The sequence below is a fragment of the Saimiri boliviensis genome, chromosome 17 (assembly GCF_048565385.1).
Source record: "Saimiri boliviensis isolate mSaiBol1 chromosome 17, mSaiBol1.pri, whole genome shotgun sequence".
NCBI lineage: Eukaryota > Metazoa > Chordata > Mammalia > Primates > Cebidae > Saimiri > Saimiri boliviensis.
The window spans coordinates 16,641,297-16,665,519 of NC_133465.1; the positions used below are offsets into that span (position 1 = coordinate 16,641,297).

Below are 24,223 nucleotides of genomic sequence, written 5' to 3' on the forward strand. Positions count from 1 at the left end.
TATGCTAAAGGTCTTCGGGTTAAGTTAGAGATACTATTTTAAACTACTTTAGGGGGGAAAAAAAAGAAGAAAAGGACAATTTAAATAAAAATAATAAAATGGCAGAATAAAGTCCAAATATATCAATAAATGCAAAATTAAAATCTTAAACTCACTAGTCAAAAGAAAAAGACAAATTGAAAATGTTAACAAAATAAACTATTTGCTATATATCAAAAAGGTTGATAGCAAAAGAAGGGAAAAATACAAATAAAACTGGTAAGGTATATTAATATTTGGGAAAAAAGAAATCTGAAAACAAAAAGCATGATTAGAGATAGAGAAGATCACTAAATAATGATGGAAAGTCCAATTCTCACACACACACACACACACACACACACACACACAAAATCTGAACAAGTACACACCTAACAAAATAAGCCTAAAATTTATACAGAACAAAAAATTCACAGAACTTCAAAGCAAAAATGGTAACTCTAATATCACTGTAGGAGAATTCAACACTGTTCTCAACTTTTGCTCTCAATTCTCTACCCCTTTTCAGACTTTGTCTTCTCCTTAGGTCAGAAACACCGTCTTGTTCCAAAGTACAGAATGAATGTTTTGATTGTTTCCCATACCATTTACATAAACCTACTGAACAAGGAGGAGATTCATGGATCTTAAGGACTAACAGTCAATCCAGATGCATTCTGAACTCTTTTAGAGAAAGCTATTTTGTGATTAAATAAACTCGAGATTGCTAGCCTCTAAAAACTGTCGAGTACTAAGTGGTTTGTTGCTGCCATCTGCTGGACACAGTGTTCATTTGCACGTCAATCATGTTTGCCTAAAAGTCCTAGTAAGACAAAGGTCTTAAACTGTTACCTTTTCTGAGCCTCCTTTATCTAATGAGATGAAGATACTCTCTCTAAATTAAGTGTTTGTATACAAGGTGTTGATCGAGGTTAAAAAAAAAAGCTTTGTGCTATTTAAGCCTCTGGTAACAGTGATTTTTTTAAAAATAAAAGGTTTATAGGAGTATAGAAAATTATACTGCCTGAAATCCACTTGGAATTTAATAGATCCACCAAGACTACCAATTTTCCCATACAACTACTGGAAAATCATATTTTATATGCTGAATAATTGCAATGAGTCACTTTAAACATACCAATTATACTTTACCTATATGGCATATTATCCACATTACTTGCTGTGTTTCTTAAAATATTCACATATAAATTCAAGATAGGTCTTCTAACACTTGCCCATACCTGGTTCCCTTGCCTTCTGGGCACACAGGAAGATTACACTACCTGTCCCTTAGGTGGGACCACATGATTAGTTCTGGTCAACAGATCATGAATGGAAGTGCCAAGTGTTACTTGCAGGCCAATGCAAGTAATTGTATGTGTGAGACTCTCTGGCACTCTCTTCCTCTGCCATAGTGAAGAGAAGGGACCTCAAAATATGGTGAAGCCCCAAAATCAAAGCGGCTTAGATCACTAAAGGCAGCTGCCCTAGAAAGCTGTCCAGACCCACCACAGACTTTCTAAGAGTAAAAAACAAACCTGTATTGTGTTATCCCACTGAGAGTTGGCACTTCAATGTCACCTCAGTAGAGCACAGGCCAAGGTTTCTCAACAGCAGCACTACTGCCATCTTAGGCTAGATAAATATTTCATTGTGGTCTCTGTCCTGTGCACTGTGGGATTTTAAACAACATCCCTGCCATCTACCCACTAGATACCAAGAAGCACTCATCAATATGACAACCAAAACCACTTTTAATCACTGACCTCCTCCCCACTATCTTTCAGAACCACTGGCATAGATTAACCTACTAATACAGAATGTACATATGTATGCACATATGATGAATATATATGTAAACATGTTGAGTATATTTAAGTCAAACGTCGTATATTCTCATGCTTTATTTCTTACTAGGGTCAGATATTTTATAGGCTCTTAAGAAACATGAATTCCCATTTCTCAAAGTAATAAAGTTAATTCATGAACTTTTAAAAAAATCAATCATAGCACAAGTCTCTCGATAATAGGGTAAACAAAATGTTCTAAGAGTATGTAAATCCATACATACTATGCTGTTCATTTCAGAGGACTCATAGCTCCCAACCGGTTGGACATTTCCAATGGGTTCCAAGCCTTCTTCATCCCATGTGTATCTTCCATCAGAGCTATCAGATGGAGAGAGTTCAAATGAAGAACCAGCTCCATAGTCTGTATCCGATGAAACCAAATTATTCCCAGAAGTATGTTTTGTACATTCACTCCTGTCTTCATTTCATTTAAAGAGAAAGAGAAAAAAAATGATTGATTCAAGAAAATAAAATTGTTTCTCATGTCCTAAAGATATAGGTGTGAATAATTTGATATAGCAAAAAAGCTGGCTCAAAAAAAGCACTAATAACTGTAGCATTTTCTATATCCTAAGCAATGAAAACATCAAGAGGCAAAAATCTTTAAAATAACCTACTGAAATATTTTCTAATAGACAAAAAGAAAATTTATTTAAGTCATCTTTCACTTCTGTAATATTTCCAAAAATGTAAATAAAACCTCATATTCCTAGTTTCCCAAGATATTTAAACACTGGCCAGGAAACTCCTTTTCCTCTGTGTGCACTATTTAACTTCATAGATTAAATAATGTAGGGTATTCATAATTGCATCCCTATAAGGAAATAAACTTGTTCTGGCAGTCACTTTTAGAAGACCTATCAGACAATCAAGGGTTTGTGCATGCATCTCTATGCACTGATCTGATTACACCAGGGGACAAACTGAACAAACTGAAGGGATTGGACATACCACATGTTTATATCCAATCCCTTCAGTTTGTTCTATTTTCAAGCATATGGGCATACAAACACCAAATACATTTTCTCCAGCATTTAGTAACAGGATAACCAAACATAAGAGGAAATGTTTAACAGATATTATTTCACTTTCTTTGGTTTAAAAAATAAACAAATCTCCCTCTGGATGTGTATCTACAAAAATTGCTAAACAACAAAAATTCTTTAGGATAAAAAAATCAATCACATTAGACATAACCTATATTATCTGATTTTACCCTTTGGTACAGCTTTACTCTTAACAAATAGCAATGATATCCTACCCTAAGAGAAGAGATGGTTTGATGAATGCCATACCACCGGTTGAGGTAAGTAGGGGAAAAGTTATTTAGATGTACTATCTATACTAAGCAGGAATAAGCCTGTGTGTAACAGTCAAAGAAAAACAAAGATTAAGAGTGGTTTTATTAATGTTGTTTTAGATACAGTGAAAAAAAAATGGGGTATGGAGCAAAAGTCACAAGGAAAATAAATGTTACCCCACTCCAGTTTTGTCTAGATCCATCCCTCCATAAAACTGATAGTATCTTGAAATCTGTCTGAAGATATCCTAATGTAAGATAATCCTAAATATAAGCTCAGTTATATTATCTAAAAGAAAGCAAAGAAACTTAAGTTTAGTAATATTTACCAGAGACACTTATATCTATCCATTCATCGGTTTTACTGAGGGCTTTTTCATTTTCTTTGGGGGAATCAAATATATCCTGTGGTGGCACATTTTCATGTTTCTCTTCTTTGAGAGACATTTCCTCTGGAGTTATTCTAGTTCTGTTAGAGTCTTCTATATCTATAAAATCATCTCTAAAGTCTTCACTTAAATCATTCTTGTCAGATGACAAAGAAGACAAGGAAATGTCATCCACATCATCATTCAAGTATCTCATTTTAGCATCATGTTTCATGGTCTGGTTTTTTGTTCTGTAACTTTCATTTTCAATCACTTCTTGGTCCTTATTGGTAGCTCTGTCCCTAGCCAAAACTGTAGCATCTTCCTCTACATCTGTGTCAGCAAGTGAATTTTTATTTCCATCAACTGTGATAGTCCCAGAAAATGGAGATCAGCTAGAGTTCAGTAGAGAAGATGAACCATTCTATAGCCTAAAGTAAAAGTTACACCTGGACCATTTGGTAAAGCCAACTTCTTTCCACCAACAGTAAAAGGCCTATTAAATCCATACCCGAAATGTTCATTCCCATTGAGTACTTCTGACTGCCAGGAATTTCTTATTAGCATACTTGACTGTAGAGGCACTCTAATGGACAACTGTTAGTTTTGATAAGGCTTTGTAAGATCCACAGCTCCATTAAAGGAATGTGATCTGGTTATAGATGAAGGTGGAAGGAATGAATTCTGAATGGAAAGTGAAAAACTTTGTGACCTTACCATTTTTTCACAATTAATAGATTTACTACTGTCTAGGGACTGAGCTAAGCTTTCATCAGAACTGCTTCTGGTGGCACAGGAGTTTGCTCTAGGACTTTGCATGCTACTAGCCGACCGGTTTCCATAAAATCCATTCAACTGTGATTTTGGAGTATTGACCGAAGAATATGAAGTCCTTCCTAATAATGTGCCTTTGGTAAATTTACCCAAATTAGATGGTCCAGAAAGAGACTTTTGGTTTAACTCCTCTGTAGATGACACTAACATAGTGGATGGCTTTGCTAACTTTGATGTGAATAACGAAACACTTTTCAAACCTTCCTTTATCCCATTTTTATTAAACATTCTTTGAGTAGTAACATGTTTTTCAGGATCAATTATTTTATCATGTGAATTTTGACTATTGTTAGGCTCTTCGGCACTTTGTGCACAAAGCTGGTATTTATTTGCTTTTCTCTAGTTAAATGAATGAGATGATAAACAATCAGAGCCATTATTTTTTATGTAACTTTTGATGTTACTATTCTTGGAAGTTCCTAATAAATTAACAGTTGTCCCATTTGGCATTGGCTGCAATATACTTCCTACAGATTTTGTTCCATACTTTGGCAACTTGGAACCCAAAAATGTCTTGATTTGTGTTTTTTCTTCCATGAGCTGTAAGGTGCATTTGTTCTTAAAATTTGACAGAATCTGTAAAGAGAAAAAAGAAGTACATTAAACATTCCTAAATAGGGATAATTACTTGAATTATTATACAATATGATACTTAATACTTTTACATGCAGAAAAGCCCAAAAGCTACTCATGATTTCTATAGAACTCCTAGCAAATAATGAATGCACTAATTAATAACTTTATGTTGAAAGAAAATAAAGAACTTTTTTAACTTTTACAAACGTATGATATGAATTATGACCACAAAATCCAGAAATAATAAAATTAAACTACCAAATTTGACTATGTAAAAAAGAATACTTTCAGAGTACTTCTTCCAATTTCCAATCCAAGTAATATTTCATTTTGGGTAATAGTCTCTCCTTTAAATATAAGAACATACAGAAAGCCATAGCCAGTGCACTCAGGCAAGAGAATGAAATAAAGGGAATTCAGATTGGAAACGAGGAAGTCAAACTATCTGTTTGCCAATGATATGATTATATATCTAGAAAACCCTACCGACTCCTTCAAAAGATTTCTAGATTTGATATATACATTCAGTAAAGTCACAGGTTGCAAAATCTAAGTACACAAATCAGCAGCACATCAACAATGACTAAGAATGAAGAATTCAATACCTTTGACTATAGCTGAAAAAAAAAATACCTAGGAATACGCTTAACCAAGGAAGTAAAAGATCTCTACAAGGAGAAGGGCAAAACACTTCTGAAAGAAATCACAGACAATGCAAATGAACAGAAATACATCCCACACTCATGCATTAGAGGAATCAATATTATGAAAATGACCATGCTGCCAAAAGCAGTCTACAGATTCAATGCAATTCATATCAAAATACCAACATCATTTTTCACAGAATTAGACAAAACAATCCTAAAATTCACATGGAACCTAAAAAGAGTACAAATAGCCAAAGCAATCTTAAACAAAAAAATGAATCTGGAGCCATCACATTACTCAACTTCAAATTATACTACAAGGCAACTATAGTAACCAAAACAGCATGGTACTGGTATAAAAGTATGCACATAGAGCAAAGAAACAGAGTAGAGAACCCAGAAGTAAAGACAAATACAACCAACTGACCTTTGACAAAGCATATATAACAAAAATTGGGAAAAGAACACCTTATTCAATAAATGGTGCCAGGAAAACTGGATAGTCACATGTAGAAGAATGAAATTGAATCCCTATCCCTTGCCATATACAAAAATCAACCCAAGATGAATTTAAGACTTAAATCTAAGGCATGAAACCATAAAAATACTACAAGGAAACCTAAGAAAACCTATTCTGAATATTAGTCTAGGCAAAGAATTTATGACTAAGACACCAAAAGCAAATGCAACAAAAAATAAATGGGACCTAATTAAACTAAAAAGCTTCTGCTCAGCAAAAAATAGAGTAAACAGACAACCCACAGAATGGAAGAAAATATTTGCAAGCTATGCATCTGACAAAAGACTGATATCCAGAAGCTACAAGGAACTCCAACTAATCTGCAAGAAAAAAATAAAATAATCCCATTAAAAAGTGGGCTAATTACATCAATAAACATTTCTCAAAAGAAGGTATACAATGGCCAACAAACATGAAAAAAATGCTCAACATCACTAATCATCAGGGACACGCAAATTAAAACCACAATGAGATACCACCTTATCCCAGCCAGAACGGCTATTATTAAAAAGTCAAAAAACAATGGATATTGGCATAGATGTGATGAAAAGGGAACATTCATATACTGCTGGTGGAAATATAAATTAGTAACACCTCTAGGGGAAATAGAATGGAGATTTCTAAAGAACTATATCTACCATTTGATCCAGCAATCTCACTACTGGGTATCTACCCAAAGGAAAATTGTATTTAAAAAACAGCTGCATTATGTATGTTTATTGCAGCAAAATTCACAATTGCCAGATGTAGAACCAATCTAATTACCCATCAACTGAAGAATGAATTAAGAAAATGTGGTATATATACACCAAGGAATATTACTCAGCCATAAAAAAGAATGAAATAATGTCTTTTGAAGCAACATGGATGGAGACAGAGGCCATTATTCTAAGTAAAGTAATTCAGAAATGGAAAACCAAATACCATATGCTGTTAGTTATAATTGGGAGCTAAGCTATGGTTATGCAAAGGCATACAGAGAGGTATAATGGACATTGGAGATTCAGAAGTGGGGATGGTGGGAGGGGGATGAGAGATTTTTTAAAAACTACACAATGTAGTAGGGTACAATATACACTATTTGAGTGGCATGTGCACTGAAATCTAACTTCACTACTATACAATTCATTCATGCAACCAAAAATCACCTGTTCCCTTAAAGTCAGTGAAACAAAAGTTAAAGAACATATATTTTTGAAGATGGCCAGTTAGGAGCAACTCGGCATTGCAGCTCCCAGCAAAAGTGCAGAGGGTGAGTGGATGCCACATTTCCAGATGGATTTTTATTGCCCACAGACCAGGAGATTCCCAGGAGGAGGAGCCCCACGAGTCACCAGTGCAGCTGTTTTGGCCAGTGCGGTAGTTCTCCATACAAAATACATGGGTCCAGGCCTCATTTTAGCTGGCAATTGGAGCTCCTGGGAGACAGAGTCACCCACCCAACTGATAAAAAAAAAAAGGGGGACTGAAACAGGGAGCCAGGCCAGGAGATTCCCAAGCAAAAAAGTGCCACAAATCTCAGCGTGGCACAGTGGGTCACCACATGGGAAATCACTCAGATCCAAGTGCCTTTTCAACAGGTGACTGAAACACCTGGGAGACATAGTCACCTGTTCAACTAAAAAAAAAAGAGGGGGACTCTGAGGCAGGGAGCCAGGTGAACAGGCTCGGCTGGTCCCACCCCCACAAAAAAAAACAGCAATCTGAAATGCTCTGGCTTGAGAGTTTCACAGCAAGCACAGCTGAACCTGGGATGGTCCAGCTCTGTGGGGGAGGGGTGTCCACCATTACCGAGACAGTCCACCACTACAGAGGTAGTCTGTCATTACAGAGGTGGGCCGCCATTGCCGAGGCAGTTCTAACTACACCCATATAAACAGGACTGCAGGGAAGTTCACACAGCAGCTGGGCAGAGCCCACAGCAGCTCAGCAAAGCCTCTGCAGGCAGACAGTGATGAGGCTGCCTCCTTGCTGGGCAGGGCAACCCTGAAAAAAGGTAGCAGCACAACAGAAACTCATAAATAAAGCCCTAACTCCCCAGGACAGAACACCTGGGGAAAAAAGAGGGGGGGTTATGAGTTCTGCTGCAGCAGACTTAAACGTGTTCAGAGCCCGGCAGCTCTGAACGAACAACGGAGTTCACAGCTCAACACTTGAGCTCCTATAAGGGACAGACTGTCTCCTCAAGCAGCTCCCTGACCCCCATATATCCAAAGAGTCACCTCATAAAGGACAGCTCAGACTGACATTGGGCAAGTATCCTTCTGGGACAAAGATAGCAGAAGAAACTGGCAGCAACCCTTAGTGTTCTGCAGCTGCTGCAGGTGATCCCCAGGCAAGCAGGGCCTGGATTGGACCTCAGCAGTCCTACAGTAGAGAGGTCTGAATGTTAGAAGGAAAACTAAGAAACAGAAAGAAATAACTTCATCATCAACAAACCAGACATCTACTCAGAGCCCCAATATGAAAGTCAACAACTACAAAGACGACAGGTGGATAAATCCACAAAGATGGGAAGAAACCAGCACAAAAAGGATGAAAACACCTGAAATCAGAATGCCTCTCCTCCAACAAAGGATTGCAACTCCTCACCAGCAAGGAAACAAGGCTAGATGAAGAATGAGTGTGATGAAATGACAGAAACAGGCTTCAGAAGGTGGGTAATAAAAAACTTCTGTGAGCTAAAAGAACATGTTCTAACCTAATGCAAAGAAACTAAGAACCTTGAAAAAAGATTTGAGGAAATGCTAACGAGAATAAACAACTTAGAGAGGAATATAAGTGAATTGATGGAGCTGAAAAACACAACACAAGAACTTGGCAAAGCATACACAAGTTTCAACAGCCGAATTGACCAAGCAGAAGAAAGGATATCAGAGGTCACAGATCAACTCAATGAAGTAAAATGAGGAGGTAAGATTAGAGAAAAAAGGGTAAAAAGGAATGAACAAAGTCTCCAAGAAATATGGGATTATGTGAAAAGACCTAACCTACGTTTGATAGGTGTACCTGAATGTGACAGAGAGAATGAATCCAAGCTGGAAAATGTGCTTCAGGATATTATCCAGGAAAACTTCCCCAACCTAGCAAGGCAGGCCAATATTCAAGTTCAGGAAATACAGAGAACACCACAAAGATATTCCTCAAGAAGAGCAACCCCAAGGCACATAATCGTCAGATTCACCAGGGTTGAAATGAAGGAGAAAATGCTAAGGGCAGCCAGAGAGAAAGGTTGGGTTATTCACAAAGGGAATCCCATCAGACTTACAGCAGATCTCTCAGCAGAAACCCTACAAGCCAGAAGAGAGTGGGGGCCAATATTCAACATCCTTAAAGAAAAGAACTTCCAATCCAGAATTTCACATCCAGCCAAACTAAGCTTCATAGGTGAAAGGAAAATAAAATCCTTTATGAACAAGCAAGTACTCAGAGATTTCATCACCAACAGGCCTGCTTTACAAGGCCCCTTCCTGACACCTTACACTAAAATTAACTCCAGATGGATTAAAGACTTAAACATAAGACCTAACACCATAAAAACCCTAGAAGAAAACCTAGGCAAAACCATTCAGGACATAGGCATAGGCAAGGACTTCATGACCAAAACACCAAAAGCATTGGCAACAAAAGCCAAAATAGACAAATGGTGCCTAATCAAACTCCACAGCTTCTGCACAGCAAAAGAAACAGTCGTTAGAGTGAATCGGCAACAAACAGAATGGGAAAAAAAATTTGCCATCTACCCATCTGACAAAGGACTAATATCCAGAATCTACAAAGAACTAAAACAGATTTACAAGAAAAAAACAAATAATCCCATTCAAAAGTGGGTGAAGAATATGAACAGACACTTTACAAAAGAAGACATACATGAGGCCAACAAACATATGAAAAAATGCTCATCATCCCTGGTCATTAGAGAAATGCAAATCAAAACTACATTGAGATACCATCTCACGCCAGTTAGAATGGCGATCATTAAAAAATCTGGAGACAACAGATGCTGGAGAGGATGCGGAGAAATAGGAACACTTTTACACTGTTAGTGGGAGTGTAAATTAGTTCAACCATTGTGGAAGACAGAGTGGTGATTCCTCAAGGACCTAGAAATAGAAATTCCATTTGACCTGGCAATCCCATTACTGGATATATATCCAAAGGATTATAAATTGTTCTACTATAAGGACAAATGCACACAAATGTTCATTGCAGCACTGTTTACAATAGCAAAGACCTGGAACCAACCCAAATGCCCATCGATGATAGACTGGACAGGAAAAATGTGGCACATATACACAATGGAATACTAGGCAGCGATAAAAAACTATGAGTTCATGCCCTTTGTAGGGACATGGATGAACCTGAAACCATCATTCTCAGCAAATTGACACAAGAACAGAAAATCAAACACTGCATATTCTCACTCATAGGTGGGTGTTGAACAATGAGAACACATGGACACAGGGAGGGGAGCATCACACACTGGGGGCTGTCAGGGGAAATAGGGGAGGGACAGCAGGGGGTGGGGAGTTGGGGAGAGATAGCATGGGGAGAAATGCCAGACATAGGTGATGGGGAGGAAGGCAGCAAACCACACTACCATATGTATACCTATGCAACAATCTTGCATGTTCTTCACATGTGCCGCAAAACCTAAAATGCAATAAAAATAAATAAAAATAAATAAATAAACAAATAAAAGAAGCATGAATAGACTACTTCAGGAGCAAGTTCTTTGAGAGAACAGCAGGAGCAGAATGGCTCCAGCTCAAAGTGGAGCACTGGAGATGCCAAGATGCCGGGGTGCAGTGGAATGAGAGGTGAGGATGGCTGGTCAGGTTAGCAAGGGCATTGAATGCCCGAAACATCTGGACTCTTATTCTGCAGGTAACAGGGAGGCAGCGGCTTTTCTGCTCAAAATGAATGAGTCCCAGTGGCTGGCACAGAGACAGGCAAGTGTGCCACGCGGGTCGAATGAATTCGGTGGCCTCAATGGCCCTTCCTCAAATGCCACCGCAGACTGAGTCTCCACACTCACTTCCCACCCTCTCCTGCAATCCAATGTGTGAGGCCTGTGCGTGTGCGTGTGTGTGTGCGTGTGCGTGTGCACTCGCGTTTGGATGGCGGTTGGCTTCTAAAGCCATCCAGGCTTGCCCCAACGTCTGTGGTACAGGAGTGCATAGCTCCTACCCCCACCTCGCCTGCCTGCTGTACCAGGCGTTGATTCCTTCCTCCTGCGTGTTTTCTGTCCAAATCCTTTTCTACTTCTCCCTCCCGTCGACCCAGTGGATTCCACTCCCTGCTCCTGCCAGGACACCGCCTTTTGGGCTAGGGTTGAATTTTGCACCTGGGAGCTGGGGGCCCCTCATAGGCGGAGTTGGAGACCTGCCACCCACATTCCGACCCCAAGCGACCTCTGAGAGGGTTAGGTCTCAGGCTCGGTTATTTAGCTCTTCCATCCTTCCCCACCAGAAGGAGCGAAACGGCTTTGAGCAAGATAGGTCTCTACCTTGTCCGCGTGTCCACTGGGGCCACTGGGGCCTCGCTCTGCGCCGGCTCCAACAACCAGGTGCAGCTATGACTGGTCGGCCAACACCGGGAGGCGGCGCTCGGGACTCGACTGCGGCCCGCAAGGGGCAAGGTGAGCTCCCCAGAGCCGGGTTCGGTGGGCCTGCGTCCCTGGCTCCGAGGCAGTCAAATACCGAGAAGGAGACGCGCTCCAGCCGGCCTCTGGCGGATCCTCTTTGCGGAGGGCGCAGGAGCTGGGCTCACAGCGAGCGCACGGAGACCGCGGGGGTGGGGGCTTTAGAGTAGCTGGTGGCAGACAGTAAGCGCATAATAAATGTTCCGGCTGCCAGATCTCCTGCGATGCTCCTGTGCGCCCCTCATTGCGCAGAGCTCCCTTGTCTGGAAACTCAGCGGTCACTGAAGCAGCCATCTGTCCTCCCCTTTTCTCTATTTTAAAAAACTGTTTCAACCGCTAGCGCTGCGGAATCTCCGACCTTCCGGGCTTTATCGCCTGGGGTGGAGTGGGTGGTGAGAGGGAAGGGATGGGAAGCCAAGACAGGAGAACACTCTCGGTTTCCCGACCCACATCCCATCGTATCTCATCTCTATCTGGGGTCCTACCAGGTCCTGTTACTCTTTTTCTTCCGCCAACCCTAAATTCCCGTCGAGCTCTAGCTCTCTCCCAGTTCTCCAAATCTGGATGCCCGTCCCAGGGAATTTCGAAGGAAATGAGGTCCGCCCCTCCTCCCACCTCCCAGACCTCTCCTCCCGCCTCCCCCGGTGTCACCCGCGCCTCCTTCCTCCCTTCACCTCCCTCTAAACAAGAATCTGGCGCAGTCAGTTCTAGACCAGGAGCATTTCCCGCGTCCCGGCCCCATATCCACCCGCCCCCGACCGCCCTTGAACCTGCCGAGCGCTGCTGCCCGCACCCCCACGCCCTTGCTCAGAGCTTCCGAGAAAGCGGCGCCGAGGGAGCTGGAAAGAGAGAGAGAGAATGCGCACGGAACAGGTGGCTCCGCAACCCCACGGGGAGGGGAAGAGGGACCGAAGGCGGAAAGGCGCACTCCTTCCTCACTTTTTCCCTCCCCAGGGCGGGCAGCTGGTGACACACAGTAAAGGCTCAGTAATGTTCCCGCTGCTCCATCTCCTTGGAATTGAGGGGATGCTGCTGAGCGCCCCTCATTCTACACAGTTCTCGCGCCTGGAAACTCAGCGGTAGCGGGAGCGGTCGTCGGTCCTCCCGATTTCTCGATTTTAAAAGCCATTTCACATCTCCAGCGGCCTTGCCACCTCTGCTGCGGACCTTCCAAGCCCTTCTTCTGAAGCCAGAATGATTCTCCCTAATTCACCCTCGCTGCTTAACACGTTTGAATGGTTCCCGCTTGTCCTCGGGACCAAATCCAAAGCCCACCTTCCAGAGACTCCCGACCTGCTGACGCCCACGCCTGGGCTCTGAGCTCCAGCTCCACGATGCTGCTGGCCCGCCCTTCCCCTCTGCTCTGTCCCTTCCCGCACGCCTCCCGCCGCCTGCCCTGGCTCTCACTCTCCCTGGCTGAGCCCTCTCCACCTCCAAGTCTCCAGGAAGTCTGTCTCCAGGCCGATGGGGCCTCTGCAGGTCCTCAGCCGCGGGGGAGCGGGTCGCACAGCAGGAATTGCCACCAGTGGGTCTCCCCACAGTGCGCTCGCCCAGCGCGCGGCTCCGGGTCCCCAGCGCCTCAACGCCCAGTCCAGCGCTTGGCACAGCCAATGACCACAGGGAAGACGAAATGAAGGAAGGAGCGCGTCTTTCCACCTGCCGCCCGTCCCCTCAGAACGAGTCCTGGGGCCAGCTGCTCAGCGCGCAGCTCTCGCTCTCGCTCTCTCTCTCCCTCTCCCTTTCTTTCTCTCTCTCTCTCTCTCTCTCTCTCTCTCTCTCTCTCTCTCTCTCTCTCTCCCCCCCCACCTTTCTCTTCCAGACGGAGCCTCACTCTGTCACCTGGGCTGGAGTGCAGTGACGATCTTGGCTCACCGCAACCTCTGCCTCCCAGGTTCAAGCGATTCTCCTGCCTCAGCCTCCTGAGTAGCTGGGGCTACAGGCGCCTGCCTCTACGCCCAGCTAGTTTTTTGTATTTTTAGTAAAGACGGGGTTTCACCATGTTGTCCAGGCTGGTCTCGAACTCCTGACCTCGTGATTTGCCCGCCTCGGCCTCCCAAAGTGTTGAGATTACAGTCATGAGCCGCAACGCCCGGCTTATAATTTCTTTCTTAAATAATTGACGCAGGAGTTATTTCACAGACTGTATTTAGCAATCAGCTTTTGTTATTTCGAACCACTGAGGACAATAAATTTCCTTTCTTCCTCCCTCCCTTCCCTCCCTCTTTCTTTCTCTCCTCTTCCTCCCTCGCTTCCTCCCTCCCTTCCTCCCTCCTTCCCTCCCTCCGTCCCTCTCTCCCTCCCTCCCTTCCCTCCTTCCTCACTGCATCCCTCCCTTCCGCAAGTAAGATGTCGATATTTACGCTTCTGACCGTGGCCAGTTCTTGGTACTGCTCAAGTCCGTGGGCCTTCAGACTGGCGCGTGACTTCAAGGGACCCTGGGTCTCTCCGGGGACAAACACTTGCCTTCACCCATTATCTACGTCTTGGAGCCCTGAGAGGCTTGGGTGCCACCGGGTCGCCGCGCTTCGTGTGGTTTCCGGAGGATGTGGCCTTGGCGGCCTCGGACGGAAGGCGGCGCGGCCTTCGGGGAAGGCGCTGTTCCTCGGCCTCCTGCTCGGCACCGCTCCGCCCGGCTCCGCCAGCTCCGGGCCGCGACCTCTCGGCTGTGGCGCGGCCTTCCTTCCAGGATTCCATCCACGCCGGAATTCATGTCTTCTGCATGGAAAGCACGCGGTGCCCGTTTCAGCGACACCGCGCCCTGGAGCCCAAACGTCAGCCCTGCGGGTGTGGGGTTTGTTGGGGACCATTTCGGGCTCAGGTACACGGGGCGCTTCCCCAGCTGAGGCCGTGGGCTCCTGGCAGGAGGACCTGGAGTTTCCGATCCACGTGAAGGATGCATTTCCCCCGACTCTCGGGCACGAGCTGCCCTTTGGTGGCGCTGGGCACGGATCAGCGCCTCGCAGAAGCCCGCGGCAGCGTGGAGCAGGCGGGTGCGCTCAGTAGGACGCCGGCGCCGGGCGGGAGGCTGCGCTGGAGCGCGCGGGGCAGGGCCAACGCCTAAGGAGCGGTGAGTGCGCCGCGGAGCTAACGGCTGAGGCGGGTGAGGCGGTGGGCGCGCGGGCGGTGGAGCAGGCGACGAGCGGCTGAGGGGCTGAGGGGCTGAGGGGCTGAGGGGCTGAGAGAGCTGAGGGGCTGAGGGGCTGAGGGGGATGAGGAGCTGAGGGAGCTGAGGGGCTGAGGGGCTGAGGGGCTGAGGGGCTGAGGGGACTGAGGGGCTGAGGGGCTGAGGGGCTGAGGGGCTGAGGGGCTGAGGGGGCTGAGGGGCTGAGGGGACTGAGGAGGCTGAGGGGCTGAGGGGCTGAGGGGCTGAGGGGCTGAGGGGGCTGAGGGGCTGAGGGGACTGAGGAGGCTGAGGGGCTGAGGGGCTGAGGGGCTGAGGGGACTGAGGGGGCTGAGGGGCTGACAGGATTGAGGGGGCTGAGGGGGCTGAGGGAGCTGAGGAGCTGAGGGGCTGAGGGGCTGAGGGGCTGAGGGGTTGAGGGGCTGAGGGGCTGAGGGGCTGAGAGAGATGAGGGGGCTGAGGGGGCTGAGGGGTTGAGGGGCTGAGGGACTGAGAGAGCTGAGGAGCTGAGGGAGCTGAGGGCCTGAGGGGCTGAGGGGGCTGAGGGGCTGTGGGGCTGAGAGGCTGAGAGAGCTGAGGAGCTGAGGGGCTGAGGGGGCTGAGGGGGCTGAGGGGGCTGAGGGGCTGAGAGAGATGAGGGGGCTGAGGGGGCTGAGGGGCTGAGGGGCTGAGAGAGCTGAGGGGCTGAGGGGGTTGAGGGGGCTGAGAGGCTGAGGAGCTGAGGGGAATGAGGAGCTGAGGGGCTGAGGGGCTGAGGGGGCTCAGGGGCTCAGGGGCTGAGGGGGCTGAGGTGCTGAGGGACTGAGGGGGCTGAGGTGCTGAGGGGGCTGAGGGGCTGAGGGACTGAGGGGTATGAGGGGCTGAGGGGGGAGCAGCCGGGCAGGGTCCCTGCTGCAGGGTCCGCCGCAGGTTCGGTGGCTGAATCCCGGGGCTGCTTTCTCTGCGGCTGCTCAGCCGGTTGTTTTCTTATTGTGATCCTAGTAGGCTGCTGCTTGGCGTCCTTTCTCACGCTGTCTGCTTTTTTGTTTGTTTGGTTTGGTTTGATTTTTTTGAGACGGAGTTTCGCTCTTGTTACCCAGGCTGGAGTGCAATGGCGCGATCTCGGCTCACCGCAACCTCCGCCTGCTGGGCTCAGGCAATTCTCCTGCCTCAGCCTCCTGAGTAGCTGGGATTACAGGCACGCGCCACCATGCCCAGCTAGTTTTTTGTATTTTTAGTAGAGACGGGGTTTCACCTTGTTGACCAGGATGGTCTCGATCTCTTGACCTCGTGATCCACCCGCCTCGGCCTCCCAAAGTGCTGGGATTACAGGCTTGAGCCACCGCGCCCGGCCTGTTTTATGTCGATTTTATACCATCCTCCCTTTAAAAAATGTTTTTAAGAGTCAAGATTTCACTCTGTCTCCCAGGCTGGGGTGCAATGGGGCGATCAAAGCTTACTACAGCTTCAAACTCAGCCAGCTTTCCTGGCTCAAGCGATTATCCAGTTTAGCTGGGACTACAGGCGGTGCCACCACGCCCAGCTCAGTTTTGCTTTTTTTCCCCACTTGGTAGAGACGAGATCGCACTATGTTGCCTAGCCTGGTCTCAAACTCACAGAACAAAGGATGCTCCTGCCCCGTCTTCCGCGTGGGATTACCGGATCACTGGCAGGCGCGCCGCACCGGGAGCAAACACGGCCTGCTGTCAAAATTCAGATTGTGATTGGCTGTCATTCACTATTATGCTAATTAGCCTGTTTTTCAACTTTTTAAATTAAAACCATTTTTAAAAATTATGTTTCCACCGAAAACGTTAACATATGTTGTTAGTGATAGTATTCGAAAAGATGTTGCTGACAATCGGTCTATTTATTTCCTAATGGAACCAGAACTAGCGAAAGTATCTCGCCATCAGTGAAAAGTGTGCGGGGAATGTAGGCCCAGCGGAGGCCGCAGGCTGACGGTAAGACTATACTTTCAGGGATCATTTCTATAGTTTGTTACTAGAGAAGTTTCTCTGAACGTGTAGAGCACCGGAAACCACGAGGAGGAGGTACAGCGTTTTCTCCTGAGCGTGAAGTTGGTTCTCGGCGTTGCTTTGTGGTGACTGCCGGTTACCGTTGATGATCGTTCTTCTCCTTCTTTGTGGAGGGTGAGAGGGAGAAAACGCAGTCTGAGTGGTTTCCTTTATTAGTTTGTTTAATGGTGGATCGATGTTTTGCTTTAAAAAGAAGTGTATCTGTGTGGACGGCGAGTGTTTCACTTGTGTTTATTTTTCGATAGTCTGTTAAGTCGTTTTTGTTTTTTTTTGAGACGGAGTTTCGCTCTTCTTACCCAGGCTGGAGTGCAATGGCGCGATCTCGGCTCACCGCAACCTCCGCCTCCTGGGTTCAGGCAATTCTCCTGCCTCAGCCTCCTGAGTAGCTGGGATTACAGGCAAGCGCCACCGTGCCCAGCTAAGTTTTTGTGTGGTTTTTTTTTTGTTTTTTTTTTTTAGACGGAGTTTCGCTCTTGTTACCCAGGCTGGAGTGCAATGGCGCGATCTCGGCTCACCGCAACCTCCGCCTCCCGGGTTCAGGCAATTCTCCTGCCTCAGCCTCCTAAGTAGCTGGGATTACAGGCACACGCCACCATGCCCAGCTAGTTTTTTTGTATTTTTAGTAGAGACGGGGTTTCACCATGTTGACCAGGATGGTCTCGATCTCTTGACCTCGTGATCCACCCGCCTCGGCCTCCCAAAGTGCTGGGATTACAGGCTTGAGCCACCGCGCCCGGCCAGTTTTTGTGTTTTTAGTAGAGACGGGGTTTCACCATGTTGACCAGGATGGTCTCGATTTCTTGACCTCGTGATCCACCCGCCTCGGCCTCCCAAAGTGCTGGGATTACAGGCTTGAGCCACCGCGCCCAGCCCACTCTTGTCTGTTTTTGCATTCTATTTGGCCAGTATTTTATTTAGGATATTTTATTGGTATAACTGAGGGTGAACTGTGTTTTACAGTATTTTATTTTATTATGCTTTTTCTCCTAGATTTTGGTTCATTTTTATGCTGACAAAATGATTAAACATTTTGGAAACTTTCCTAGAGCTGATAAAATAGCTTTTATATGATCTTTTTCTTGAGGTAATAAAATAATTTATTTTGAAATGTCTCAGCCTAACGACTTTTGTGCCTTTGTTGTTTTGTGCAGAGGTGGGAAGACTCCTTTGCATTTGGGTGTAACTTCTGTGTTAATGTTTTTGTTGTTTTGCAGAATCACTTAGTGATCTGTGTTTTCCAACTTAGGGTTAACGTGTATCATTTTGTGATTTTTAAAATGTCTTGTATGTCTCTCTTTGTATTGGAGTTGTCTTCATTTTTTTTCATCATTGAAGTAGGAATTTATTAAATATTCCAATAAGACTGAAATTTTACTTCATCTTCCAGGCATTCATTTTTTCAATGTTATTCATTAATTTCTCCATGTTCATTAATATTGGTAATAATTTTGTATAAATTATTTCAGGATTACAAGCTTACTGAGCAACATTCTCTGTCTTTAGTATTTTAATGTATTTTTCCGTGAAATATACTTTAGTTACTTATACCATATTTAGGTTTAGCTTATTTTCCTAATTCTAGACCCACCACTAATTATTAACTAGAATGCTGATAATTTTCCCTAAGCTTAAGTTGTCTATTATTTATTAATTTATGACAGATGAGCATACAACTATTTTATTATGAAGATTTAGTGATATATTGGTAGATATTTTATACTATGTGCTTAAACACACTCTTAAATAATTGTTACTATATTTTTTCTGCCTGCTTTTCACATAACAAAAGTGCATTTTTAATTTTTTTATTTACTTGCAACAGACTTTAAGATGTAATGGTCCCAGGCTCTTTTGTTAACTGTTTTTTAGCCACATTTTATATTGTTGTCATTATATAATATTTACACGCTGTATTAGTCTGCCCAGACTGTTATAACAAAATATATAAACTGAGTGCTTTCAACAACAGACATTTATTTTTCGCAGCCCTAGAGGCTGGGAAGTCTATGACCAAGACAATGGCCGATTTGGTTCTTGAACAGGCTTTCTGGCCTCATCTATCTACCTATCTATCTTTTTATTTATTTATTTAGAGACAGAGTCTCGATCTGTCACCAGGCTGGAGTGCAGTGGTGCAATCTCAGCTCACTGTAACATCTGCCTCCCTGCTTCAAACGATTCTCCTGCCTCAGCCTCCCGAGTAGCTGGGACTGCAGGCGTGCACCACCATGCCTGGCTAATACTTGTATTTTTAGTAAGATGAGGTTTCACCATGTTGGCCAGGATGGTCTTGACCTCTTGATCTCGTGATCTGCACGCCTCAGCCTCTAAAAGTCCTGTGATTACAGGCATGAGCCACCACGCCTGGCCTGGTCTCTTCTTAATAAGGGCACTAATTCCATCATAAGGACCCCACCCTCATGACCTCATGTAAACCTAATTACCTTCAAAGGTCCTATTTCCAAATCCCATCACACTGAGAGTTAGATCTTCAGCATATTAAATTCTGGGGGAAACAAATGTTCATGCCATAACACACACTGCTTACCTTTTGTTTCCACTGCCATAATTGTTTGTTTAATTTTATCTATAATATTTTGAAGGAACATCCTAATTATATTTTGGATCCTTATTTTTAAATACAAAAGGCATTTTTTAAGAAGTGAAAATGCTAATGAAGTCATATAGTAGTTGCTTCCTATACTGTATATATCTTGCGATATTTCAGAAAGGTAGATTTTGCATACTATATGTAATGCTATCATTCAAACATCTTTAATAAGTAGGTCAGAAAGAGAAGAATGTTTTTCGTGTTCAACCAAACTAAGGATACATTCCAGGTCCGAATCACCAAATACAAGAAATTAGATTTAAATATTTGTAGTTAGGCATTTAACTGTTTAATTACAGTACACCCAGAACACACATTTTATGCTCAGGTCTCATATAAGCAGGGCATTGATAACATGTATTTATCTAAAGGCAAGTCTGAGCATTAGCTTTTGATAACATCGTAACCCAATTTGGCGTTTCTGTGTATGTTTAAGTGTCCAGACAAGCATTTTCCAATATTTTTTCTGATGCCAGAAATGTTCTCTATCTATGCTACGAAATATGCTAACCACTACCCACATGTGGCTTTTGAGAACTTGAAATGTGGCTAATGTGACTAACTGAATTTTTATGTAATTGTAATTAATTTAAATTTAAATGTAGTAGCCCTATGTGGCTATCGGACAACATGCCTCTAGGTCATTATCACTGGTATCTAGATAGATCAGACAACTCACAGAAGCCTAACACTTAACCCCATTCTTCTTAGTCGGTGTCAAAGCAAAACATGAGGCCTGCTACTTCATCCCTCTACACTTCTGCTTTTTTTTGTTGTTTTTTTTTTTTTTTTTTTGAGAGGGAGTCTTGCTCTGTCGCCAGGCTGGAGTGCAGTGGCGAAATCTCGGTTCACTGCAACCTCCCGCCTCCTGGGTTCAAGCGATTCTTCTGCCTCAGCAGGTGCATGCCACCACACCTGGCTAATTTTTGTATTTTTAGTAGAGACAAGGTTTGACCATGTTGGTCAGGATCGTCTCAATCTCTTGACCTCATGATCTGCCCACCTCAGCCTCCCAAAGTGCTGGGATTACAGGCATGAGCCACCGCACCTGGCCCCCTCTACACTTTTGAGTTATCACTCATTTTTTACCCTAACATAACTACAAACATTTAAAAATAGATAGTATGCCAAAGATTATAAAAAAACTAGTGACAAAATCAGTAACTTAACAGTTTTCCTTGAACTCTCCAATGTGGTTCAATAAATAATCTTGTGGAGTGTTTTTTGTTTGTTTTGTTTTTTTTGACCAAATCTGGCTCTGTTGCCCAGGCTAGAGTGGAATGGCATGATCTGGGCTCACTGCAACATCTGCCTCCTGGGTTCAAGCGATTCTCTTGCCTCTGCCTTCCAAGTAGCTGGGATTACATAATCTTGTGTTTTTAGTATAATCTCTGTATGTTGATTTTGTTATCTTTAAGATAATAACACTAAGGAGACCTACTTTATATATATATATATATATATATATATACTTTTTTTTTTTTTTTGAGACAGGGTCCCACTCTGTCACCCAGGCTGGAGTGCATTGGTGCTAACAGGGCTCACTGCAGCCTCGACCCCTTAGGCTCCAGTGATACTCCCACCTCAGCCTCCCAAGTAGCTGGGACTACAGGTGGGTCCCACTAAGCCTGGCTAATTTTTATATTGTTTTTACACAGAGTTTTGCCATGGTGCCCAGGCTGGTATCCAATTCGTGAGCTCAAGAGATCTGCCCACCTTGGCCTCCAAAAATGCTGGGATTATAGACATGAGCCACCATCGATGGCCCTCTATAATGTTAAATTAGGCAACTGAAGTAATGCATACATCATACCATATCATGTTTTACAAAGCATGAAGTCAGGAGAATAAGTTGGTTAAGAGCATGAACTTAGAGGTGAAACCATGCTGCAAAAAGTTACTTTTGGTAGGAAGAACTGCACAGGGAATAGAGGATAAAATGGTCTTTGAATTATTTGCAGTGTTTTCATTTTTATGAAAGTGTTTGTTTGCATCTAATGTGAAGGGGAAATTTTTAAAACTGTTATAAATAATATAAAATATATCATCGCCTTTAAAAATTTTCTTTTTTCTTTTTCTTTCTCTGAGACAGAGTCTCATGCTATCGCCAGACCCCAGGCTGGAGTACAGTGATGAAATCTCTACTCACTGTGAACTCCACCTCCCAGGTTCAAGCAATTCTCCTACCTCAGGCTCCCAAGTAGCTGGGACTACAGGCATGCACCACTACGCCCAGCTAATTTTTGTATTTTTAGTAGAGATGGGGTTTCACCATGTTGGCCAGGATGGTCTCAATCTCTTGACCTCGTGATCTGCCTGCCTCTGTCTTCCAAAGTGCTGGGATTACAGGTGTGGGCCACTGAGCCTGGCCTTAAATTTTTTTTTTTTTATTATTATACTGTAAGTTCTGGGATACATGTGCAGAACATGCAAGTTTGTTACATAGGTATACACATGCCATGGTGGTTTCCTGCACCTATCAACCCGTCATCTACGTTAGGTATTTCTCCTAATCCTATCCGTCCCCTGCCCCCCACCCCCTGACAGGCCCTGGTGTGTGATATTCCCCTCCCAGTGTCCATGTGTTCTCATTGTTCAACTCCCACTTATGAATGAGAACATGCAGTGTTTGGTTTTCTGTTCCTGTGTTAGTTTGCTGAGAATGATGGTTTCCAGCTTCATCGATGTCCCTGCAAAGGACATGAGCTCATCCTTTTTATGGCTGCATAGTATTTCATGGTGTATATGTGCCACCCAGGCTGGCGTGCAGTGGCATGATCTCAGCTCACTGCAACCTCTGCCTCCTGGGTTCAAGCAATTTTCCTATCTCAGCTTCCTGAATAGCTGGGATTACAGGAGCCCACCACTACACCCACCTAATTTTTGTATTTTTAGTAGAGATGGGGTTTCTCCACGTTGGCCAGGCTGGTCTCAAAATCCGGAAAAATTATAAATCTTTTTTCGTGCTCATCTTCATTTATCCTTACCCAGTTTATAGGAATCTGTAGAAAGGTGTATAAAAATGCTTTGAAGATTATACAGAAAAAGGACCCTATAAATTTAAGGTGGTTCTAAAGAAACTTTAAATCTATACAAGTTCAAATCTCTTCTCCAAAGTTTCAGTTTACATTTCTAAGAATTTTCTGGGCTTAGACTATTTCTACTGACTCTACAGTTGAGGTAATGCCACCATCAATGAAACTTCAGATAAATTTCATATTGCACTGGAAAAAAGAGAGAGAGCTGGGTTTACCCTGTCCTTGACCTTCAGCCCTGCCAACTGCTGTCCACTTCAGCACAGTCTGAGTGTTAAAATGCCTATACCTACAGATGAACCTTTCCCTAGACCCCCAGCATCAGAGGGAGGCCTAGCCTGTGACCTTCCTTTCCTAGTTCTCCCTAAAATGAGCTCTCTACTCCTTTTCTGTCCCAGTTATCTATACTTTTCTTCTCAGAGGACAGACAACACAATTGTTGGCTCTTTTCCCTTTGCCCTAAATCTCTTCATGTAAAAGGAAGAACATGGCTCAATCTGCAAGGTAAAACCTTACTTTGGGTGCCATAGAAACCATTGTTTTGCTTTTGCAGATCCTACCTTGTGGGACAGTTACCATATATATTGTTGTTTCAAGATACTGTATTACCTGAAAAGGGATTATTTTTTTAAAAAGGAATTTTAATTCTTTTCAAGCTGCATCTTTAAACAGCATTTGCCATTTTGGTGGTGGCTGCTGTTGTTTTTCACTTCAGAAGTTCACATTGAAGGCACTGCTGTATTGTGTAAATGCATTCTTAGATGAGAGATTTCTAGACTTCCCCACTTCTAATTAAGTTTTTTCTCTTTCCAGTGGGAAAAGGTGGATCGTGGAGACAAAGGGGACACTGGAGCTCAGGGACCAAACGTGAGTGCTCCTCTCATCCATCTAAACTTTTGCTCCCTACAAGCCCAGATTTGAATTTGTGTCTGCATGGCTATTCTTATGACATCTGTATTAATAATATTTAATAATAGTATTAGAGGTAGACTACTGTAATTATTCCTGAAACACCCCTACCTCCTTTATTTTCCTCATAGGAGCAGTGAGTGTAGGGATTCCAACACATAAAGTAAGCTTCTTTGAGTAGGTCTGAAGAACTCTCCCTATCTACTTTCCCTCTGTTAAACGAGCCCATACCCATCTAGCTAATGGAATTTTCCACTTTTCAATTAACTCAGTTATAAAGAAAGCAATAATCCATATGTTCACAGTCTTAAAAAAAAAAGTCAAGGAATTAGGATTTGACTAATGGAAATTAAGTAGCAGATTTAATAAGTAGGGTAGCCGTCTTTTTTTTTTTTTCTTTTCTTTTAAAGATGGGGTTTCACCATGATAGCCAGGCTGGTTTTGAATTCCTGACCTCAGGTGATCCACCCACCTCGGCCTCCCAAAGTGCTAGAATTACAGGCATGAGCCACCACACCCGGCCCAGGGTAGCAGTTTTAAAAATACACTTGTATTCTATTGTTTGTCCCTATTTGGTTTAAATTTTGTGGCATTCATTCCTGATGGGAAAGCCAAGCATTTTTCTAAAGAATAATGTTCTATCTTTTTAAAGAATGAGGGCCAGGCACGGTGGCTCAGACCTGTAATCCTAGCACTTTGGAAGGCCGAGGTGAGTGGATCACCTGAGGTCAGGAATTCAAGACCAGTCTGGCCAACATGGTGAAACCCCATC

The 24,223-nt window shown here is 43.9% G+C and overlaps 1 non-coding gene and 1 pseudogene across 1 annotated transcript; one reads left to right on the top strand and one right to left on the bottom strand.

Moving 5' to 3' along the window:
- Positions 1–263: 263 nt before the first annotated feature.
- On the bottom strand, positions 264–14,199 carry LOC101042993 (serine-rich coiled-coil domain-containing protein 2-like; annotated as a pseudogene).
- A 2,624-nt stretch (positions 14,200–16,823) lies between these two features.
- On the top strand, positions 16,824–17,040 carry LOC120367103 (small nucleolar RNA U3). The gene has a single exon (XR_005581586.2). It is a non-coding gene; the product is annotated as a small nucleolar RNA U3 (small nucleolar RNA).
- The last annotated feature ends 7,183 nt before the right edge of the window (positions 17,041–24,223 follow it).